The 8,652-nt window shown below is 47.5% G+C and overlaps 1 pseudogene; it reads right to left on the reverse strand.

The window, feature by feature from the left end:
• LOC144168557 (uncharacterized) overlaps window positions 1-625 on the reverse strand; it is a 5,289-nt pseudogene extending 4,664 nt beyond the window's left edge.
• Between the last annotated feature and the right edge of the window lie 8,027 nt (window positions 626-8,652).

Raw genomic sequence — 8,652 nt, forward strand, 5'->3', positions numbered from 1 at the left:
TGCGTACATTTACAGCAGCTGTCCTATGTCCATGTATTAATGAGAGTGTACGAGTGTGCTTAAGTACGTGTGTGTATATGTATATATAAATATATGCACATATGTGTGTAGATATGTATATATTCAACAGTTCCTTCCTTTCAGCAGCAAAGCTGTTTAACCTTGAGCTTGGTTTGTTGGCGTTAGCAAAAAAAAAAGGTAAGAAAAAAAAACTTTCCCGGCGCGAGGCACTTGGCAGGACGTTCGCGCAATGGCTTTAGCAAAAAAAAGAAAAATACCGAGCGCACGTGAGCGTGTGCCTCGTGAGGAGCGCCCGGCATCGTCCAGGCTTTCTTGTGGGCTTGCGCCACGTGAGGAGCTCCCGCCTTCACCGTCGTCGTCTTCGGCGCGGCGGACCCGTGGCGCGCCAGCCGCTACAGGGCGACTGACGCCCATGGCTCGCGATATGGCACTACAACGAGCCCTTGCCGACGGTGCCGAATCATCCACCCGCATAGGACAGAGCAACCCTATCACCTGACTGGCTATACGCAGGGGGTTTCGCACATTACTGACAAACTCGCTGCACCACTCCCTGGCGGAAGCCAAAACTTGCCAGCGACTACAGACGAACACCCACCCCCATCCCAGCCGCTTCCACCTCGTCTCGCCCATCCAAACCTTCCCTTTCCACGTACTGTCAGCAGCTTGACTCGTTATACCGTATAGCAGTGGTTCGCAACCATGAGTGTGTAGGGACCCCTTCAAGGCTTGTAAAAGTGATGGGGACCCCAAGATGAACCACGTTGATCCGTGTCATAACTTCCAAGAATTTGCACTTGCAGCTAAACTCTACAACATACTAAAAAATGTACGCTTTTTTTGTCTGACTTTAATGCTGATGAGTGTCATTTTGCCAAACAATTTGCTCTTGCAGCTAATAGTCACCCAAACACATCCAAGCTGCCTTTTGTGTGTCTGGCTCTCCCGCAGAGCTGGTGTGTCGTGCAAAATGCCAACGTTATACCATGGGCGACGCTACACTAGCTACCCCAAAAATTGAACGTCATGTAGCGAAGCCACCTTTTTGCGTTTCCAGCCAGGTTTAGCAAAAAAGAAAAATGAAAATGATGAGGGGGGGAGGGGGGGGGAGGAGGTAAAAAACCCCGGGCCCATCTCCACTAACGTGAAACCCGGGGAGGGGCGAAGCATGCAGTGTATAAGTGTATTCTTGGCGCCTTGGCGTTTTTCCCAACGGAGATGAAACTGTTGGGGGGGGGGGGGGGGGGGGGGGGGGGGTAGAGCTATACAGCTTTGCTGTACAAGTCTCTTTGAAGCGCGAAGCTCTCTATCACGAGGCGTAAACGAGTGTCCCGGTGTTTTTCTTTTTGTACGCGTTACGTTATAGCGCGAGGCGTAAACGAGTTTCCCGGTGTTTTAGTACCGTGGCTACATGAGACGACGACAGGAGATGCCAACAGCCCCCGCCCCTAAGGGACTGCGCCCCTAAAAAGTCTCAGGGAGGGTTTCGCCGACCTCTCAAATGTCCTCGCGGACCCCTTGGGGCCCGCGAACATTCATTTGAGAACCACTGCCGTATAGTATCTGCTTCTCAAATGTGCTACTTGAGAGTGGTTCTATGCTGCCGTATAGAACCACTGCCGTATAGGAGGGCTTCCCTGGCTAGCCAGGACCCGGATTCCGAGCCCTACCTGGTGACCCGAACGAGGCGAGAGGCGAGGACCATAACATTACCCTGCGTTCTATAAATAAAGATTTATTCTCTCACTCGTATCACAATAAAATTTTCAGCAACCAAATCTCTTGTAACACAACTGCGACGTTCCTCTTCGTATTTTTTTTTCTTTCAAGCTTGTAAGTTACGACAACCTTGTTATCGAACGTAATCATCAAAATGACAGGGGAAAATGTCGCCTTGTCCTATACACAAACCATTCGTATACACGAGAAACAACATCTAACACGCTATTCAGGGTACCGCTGAAAGAAAATGCAGACAGCAAAAAAAGAGTTGCTATGGGAACATGGAACACGCAATAGCTTTGGAGAACGAACATGATTAGCAACGCCCCACTGTGAACGTTTGCATTCTACGAGCCATATATCACGTTTCGGATCAACAATGGTAAGATCTATGGTCTCAGTTTATGCGACAATAGTGCAAATCTCGTCGGCGTACAGCCTTGAGCGCAGACATGTACCCATATGTCATACACGAATATGAGTTGTAGCAAATACGCAACTGCAATATATATATGCACATATATATAATATATATGCATATATATATATATATATATATATATATATATATATATATATATATATATATATATATATTTATATTTATATATATATATTCGCGCTTGCACTTGAAAAGCGATATAACTTATGTGAGCGACCACATCTTTTCCGCGAGCTCCCCGTTCCGCAAGCGCATAGATAAACGCTTCCGGCGACTATTGATCTGCGTCGGACGTATGTCGTTCAGGCGATTTATTGCCGCGCAGTATAGCGCAGCGACGGCACGCAACAAGCGTGCCGCCCGGGGACTTGACGAAAACCGCACGCATACCTCTTCGATCGACACCTCGCCCGCAGGGCCTTCGTTCCATCGATTAGCTTCGGCATTGTGTTTGCGCAACGCTGATGGGACCAGCCGACGAAGCTGCCGCAGCCTGCTGCTGCTGCTGCCATCGGCGGCTGCACCGCGAGTGCCCGTTCGATCGCGACGTCAAGTGCACAAAGAAGCGCGGTGACTTGGCTCGGAGTAGTGCACTGCGCGGGCCCAAGCCAGCCCGAAAGCCCGAGCCCGGCCCGGCCCGCGTGCCGGGCTCAGGTCGGGTAGCACGCATTTTCTCAGGCCCGGGCCGGCCTCGGGCTTAAGCAAATTCACGCATCTCCACGAAGTGAATCATGACGAGTGGTCGAGGCACTGGGGATCGTTCTTACCGTAAATCACCCGTGACGGTGCCCACTCGCGCATGTAAATGGTGACAACGCGTGTGTACAGTATATACAATTCAATTTAATCCAATCCAATCCAATCCATTTCTATCCAATCCAATCTATTTCAATCCACTCTAATCCAATGCTCCTCGCGCATGCTCAACACTGTGTACACGGACGCCAAGCCCCAGACGGAGCGAGGTCCTAAGGTGCTTCGCCCCTAAAAATGTTTCGGGCCGTGTGACCCCGAGCCAGCCCGAGCAGTGCCTGGGCCCGGCAGTCGTGTGTCGCAAATTTTAAATTGTCGATAATGAAAAGTTGGCTCGTTGATCTGTTCGGTTAAATGAAAAAAAAAAAAAGAAAAAAGAAACAAGTGCAGTCACCACGGCGCCGTCAAAAAAGTAACATAATGACGCATTGCACTTAGAAAGTCTTCAAGTCAATAAAAGAAAGCGTATGGGCTCCATCAGCATAGTGGGAGAGAGCGGGTCAGAAAACGAGAGCACTCCGATCGTAGAATACATGACCGTCTTTTTTCCTCGCTTTTAAAACTGAAACAAACAAAAAAAAAAGAACGAACGTGACCTGGACTTTGCACATGGTGCAAACCATGCCACCAAAGATAAGCTAACGTACCCTTGGGTCTTTCTTACACTCAGTTTTATACACTTTCTTTTTTGCCAATAAAAGCGACCTTTTCAGTAGACAACCTTGTGAGCATGGGAAAAACTTGGCTCTACTCGGATAGGCACCGGGGACAACCCGACAAGGAACCTACGAGAATTACCCGCCGCGGTGGCTCAGTGGCTAAGGCGTTGCGCTGCTGAGCACAAGATCGCGGGTTCGATTCCCGGCCGCGGCGGCCGCTTTTCTGATGGAGGCGAAAAGCAAAAACTCCCGTGTGTACGCGATTTCGGCGCACGTTGAAGATCCCCAGGTGGTCAAAATTAATCCGGAGCCCTCCACTACGGCGCGCCTCATCGCCTAGCTGTGTTGCGTCGGCGCGTTAACCCCTACAATCAATCAACCTTCGCGAATTAAATTGCGAAAAGTACAAGTTAAACTAAGTCTCGGCAGTGTGTGCTAGCGTAAAAACAAGTAGGAAGGAGAGTTCTTTGTGAAACGAATTGAATGAAACAACGAAAGGCGGAATATCTGTTCAAGAAATGCATAAACAAACAGATTATCCACTCTTCTTAGCATCAATTAAACGATCCTCGGTGTGCCTTGAGTTTGAAGACGGTCGCAAGTGAAGTGCCCATTTCCCCGAGATTCTCGAAAATACATTTGCTAACTCAGGGTATTTATGTTATACAAAGACAGGTCGAAGTTTAAAACAAATTGAAATCCAATATACTCTCTCTATGTTCCATTTTAGGTAAAAGACGCCAAACTTTTTCGGACTCATGCTTAGAGTCTGTCGGACTTGGGCTATTATTAATTAAAAACAGTCGGACGGGCTCAGGCCGCGCTCTGGCTCATATTTTAAAAGTTGATCGGGCTCGGGCCGGGCTCGGGCTTTTACCTCAATGTTTTATCGGGCTGGGGCCGGGCTTGGGACGTGTCTCTAGCGGGCCGGGTCGGGCCGGGCCTAGAAATTCCGGCCCGTGCTCGGAGTATGACTCGCGCAACAATGAACGCCCTTGTCGCCGAGCGCGTGTATAATGGCGATCACAGTTCACGCAAGCGGCTGGTACTTGGAGCGAAACGATGCTCTCAATGCACCGCCAGAAAAACGCGATGTGCATTCCGAGCGCGGAGTGCTTGCCAGTGGCGGTCCCAAGGGGGGGGCGAAGGGGGCGATCGCCCCCCCCAAAGAGGTCCTCAGCTTCTTATTTTTTTTTTGTTTTTTTTCGAAGCATTCCACTTGCGCGAGGTTAAATCCCACTTGTGCGAGGTCGAAAACGTGTTGCGGCCGTCAGAAATACGGGCTCGAGTCAGCCGTTGCACCGCCTACGGGGAGTCAAAAACCACTGTGTCGCTAAGTGATTTGTGCGCAAGCGGGTTACACCACATACGCGCACACGCCGGCATTGTTGTCACCTCCTCCGCAGAACTGGCGCAAGGAGAGAAGCGGTTCTTATTCGCCCCCCCCCCCCCCCCCCCCCCAAAAAAAAACGCCCCCCCCCCCCCTTCCTTTTTTTCAAAAAAAAAAAAAAAAATCGCCCCCCCTAACACCAATCTCTGGGACCGCTACTGGTGCTTGCGTGCCTAACAATTTTCTTTGGCGGTCATTTTTTGATGCATAGCATTCTTTGCCGAGTACCCCCACAGCCAGGACCGTGTAACGCCATGCATTTCCCCAAAAATGCAGATTTGGCGGTATTGACACCTGCAATCGTTAAATAGCGTAAACGGATATAATTGGTCGGACATAATTTTGAAAAAAAAAATCGAAAAAATAGGAAAAACAGAAAAAATAAATTTTCACACTAATGATTTGACAAAATCAAAAATATGCATCTTATACATCTCCCCCGAAAACTGAAAAATAAACAAAATAGTCCGATGTAAACGCACTTCACCGCTACAATGGTATAAATTTACATCATTGGCGAAAAGAAACAAAATTAAACTTTAAAAGAATAACATAATCCGACATCTTTCGCTACTCGTAGCCATATTTGGCTGTAAAGAACTAGCGGCATAAGGCATAAAGGCTAGCGGCATAAGAATGCTGCGCATTAGTAAACAATTCCCTGAATTTCTGCAGATTTTTTGGTGACCATTCGCTGTGGACGGTATAGAACGGCAGATTTTTCGACTCATACGGCGTATAAGGCTTTCGTCGAAAAGGATTGCGCACCTCGTGGACTCTTAAATCGGGCATCAGAAATTTACCGTTCGCCGAGCTCTCCTATCTCAAACTTCTGTTCCGCTTTTGATGATCTCCTGCATTCTCTGTCAAACGAAAACAAAAACGTCGTGATCTTAGGGGATATAAACATAAACCTTCTAGATGACTCGGTCGCGCACGTTAATGAATACCCTAATTGCTTTCTTGGCTATGGATATGAGACACTAATTCACGCACCAACCCGTTCTTCGACCACCAACTCAGGGACACTTATTTATCATGCGCTAACAAATGCCCTCACCCCACCTGAAGCGTTTATCATTCGAGCAAGCATTACTGGTCATTATCCAATAGCCCTTCGTTTTCGCTGTGCAAAAAACTATTCAAAAGATCAGTCATACAGAAGAATACTTAACAAACAGCAATTCCAAGAGTTCATGTCATGCGCCCCCTGGTCCCGAGTCTTCTCGTGTCAAGATGCTCAGTCATCATACAGTGAATTTACGGCGATAATAAGCAACTGCATAATGTCGTCTACATCTACAGTAAAGTATCGTAAAAACTACTCGTTCCCTGAGAACCCCTGGTTAACTCCCGGATTGCTCAAAAGCACACGTAAAAAAGAAAACCTGTACAAAAAAACTAAGCGGCAACCTTTCAACGCCGCTTTTCTCAGGCGGTACAAAAAATATTCTGTTACTTTGACGCTATTGCTGAAAACCGCTAAAAAGAATTATTACGAATGACGAATAAATGAAACCGGTAGTAACAGCGGAAAGCAGTGGCGTATCATTAACGACTTTCTGAATAACACTGCTCTTCCGAACGTTATCTCAGAAATACAACACAACGGTCTTTCGCTCAGCACAAACAAAGAAATCGCTAACGCCTTCAGCTCATTTTTTTTCGACAACATAAAATGTAACGAATGCACCCTTTACCTCTGCACAACGAAAGGTTTCACAAACATACCCGCTGTGCTAAATACTACACGGGTCGCCCAAAAATAACAATAGTTCCAAAGATCGTAATCGGAAACATGCTAAAAGGTATCTCAAGCAGTAAACCATGCACACTACATGTATCACTTCACAACTCTATCACACCACCCACTACAGTTATCCACAGTTCACTTTACACACACTACTATAACCACTATTACACCAAGAGATCACTGCAGATCATAACCTCGACAGTTCACGACAAAACTTCACCATCAATAAAACAATCAATAGGGTAGAACAGACACTTCTATTTGCTTGTTTACCACACGGATAAACAGAGTGGACCATCGCTAAAGGAACTGCTCTTCCACCAGCACGGCGAGCTCAGCTTACAGATGATCAAACAGACGAGAGCGCATTTTTCGTAGCATGGGAAACATGAACTTTTGCGACCGCGCTCTGAGCACCCCAAAGCCGCGCCTTGTCCAGATGATCAAAGCATTAACACACAGCAAAAACAGAACAAACGCGTCGCGCGACGAAGTGCGTGCGCCGAGTTTGTGTCCAAACATCCGTGCTAACTTCCAGACGGGTCTTTGCAATCCGGCAATCGAAAATCGCATGCTGCAGGGTTTCTCGCAGCCCGCACTGTAGGCACCTGTCGGAGGGTGCCACACCCCTTTCGGCGATGCGGTTCGCCGTGGGCAGGACCCTCCAGTCGCGTTGCCAGCTGAAATCTCTGACGTCAGCCGGTAAAGATGAGGCCGTCAGCTGCTTCCACCATACCGCACTGCTCTTGCGGAGCTGGTTGCTCAGAGAGCTGCATCACTGCTAGGGTCTCGCATATTTTACTCGGCGATGTGTAGAGGAAGTCCACGTGAGGGAATTGCGTTGTGAAATTTCTGAACGACTTTATGACGTACTTATAAAACGGTGTTGGCTGCTCGGCTGAGGGTCCTACCCGCATCTTTCTGTGACTCGATTCAGCCAGCCGGCCAAAGTGAAACAGAAGCTGCACAATAGGTTTATATACCCACAGCTAAATCTAAACGTCTAAGTCCGGTGGCCATGTTCATACTTGTCAACATTTTTGAACAATAACAATACATTACGCAAATATGAGGCGACACATCAATACATAAGTGATATTTGCAGTGTTCCTTATTATTAAAAAATCATACATGCTTGATTTTTTTCGAAATTAAATACTTTATCAACTGCAGAAAAAAAAATCACTCTGCCGTCGCCTGCTGTCCCCCGCGCCACTGTAGCTTATGGCGTCACTTTAAGAAATAAAACGGCAACAGTGCACGAAAAGTTCCACTAGATGGGTTACACGTTCTGCTTGGAACGCACATGGAGAAGGGCAACGTGGTTCTATAAACGTTGAAGTAGGGTGCCTCAATTCACGCGCGTTTCCGCCGTACGGCAGCGCTGGCATCGAGGCACCCGGCCTGGTGCGGCGGAACGCGGTAAATTTAAATGGACTTAAGCAAACCTCTAGCGTGTTTACCTTGGGTGGAGCGCGACGGAAGAGGAACAGCATGAGAGGTGAACGGGAAAGTGAACGGAGGCCTTTACTTGGAAAATGTTGACGAAAGACTGTCGTCTTTTGTCGACATTTGCAACGAAAGGAGCAGATACGCGGCCAATTTTTTTGTGTGTGTGAACTTTATTGTCAGCATTTCCCAGATTTCTTATTTGTTTGTTTGTGTGCATTGAAAAGTGTGGGGTGTAGGGAGAGTAGAAATCATCAAAATGGCATCAATCATGAAGTGAACACGGGTACGAAAAGAAAACCACCCGGACATTTAAAAATAGATATAAAGCATGGATGAAGGGAACTACAGAACAGACTTTAAAAAAGTTACAGCCATCCTTTGACATTCTTTCAGAGTGTCCGCAATTCGATTCGCAGCTTATGTTATTCATGCCTATTTTGCCCACAGCCAGCTTCTCGGC

Source organism: Haemaphysalis longicornis, unplaced genomic scaffold, assembly GCF_048455015.1.
Source record: "Haemaphysalis longicornis isolate Haplotype H1 unplaced genomic scaffold, Haemaphysalis longicornis Haplotype H1 scaffold_2, whole genome shotgun sequence".
Taxonomy (NCBI): Eukaryota; Metazoa; Arthropoda; class Arachnida; order Ixodida; family Ixodidae; genus Haemaphysalis; species Haemaphysalis longicornis.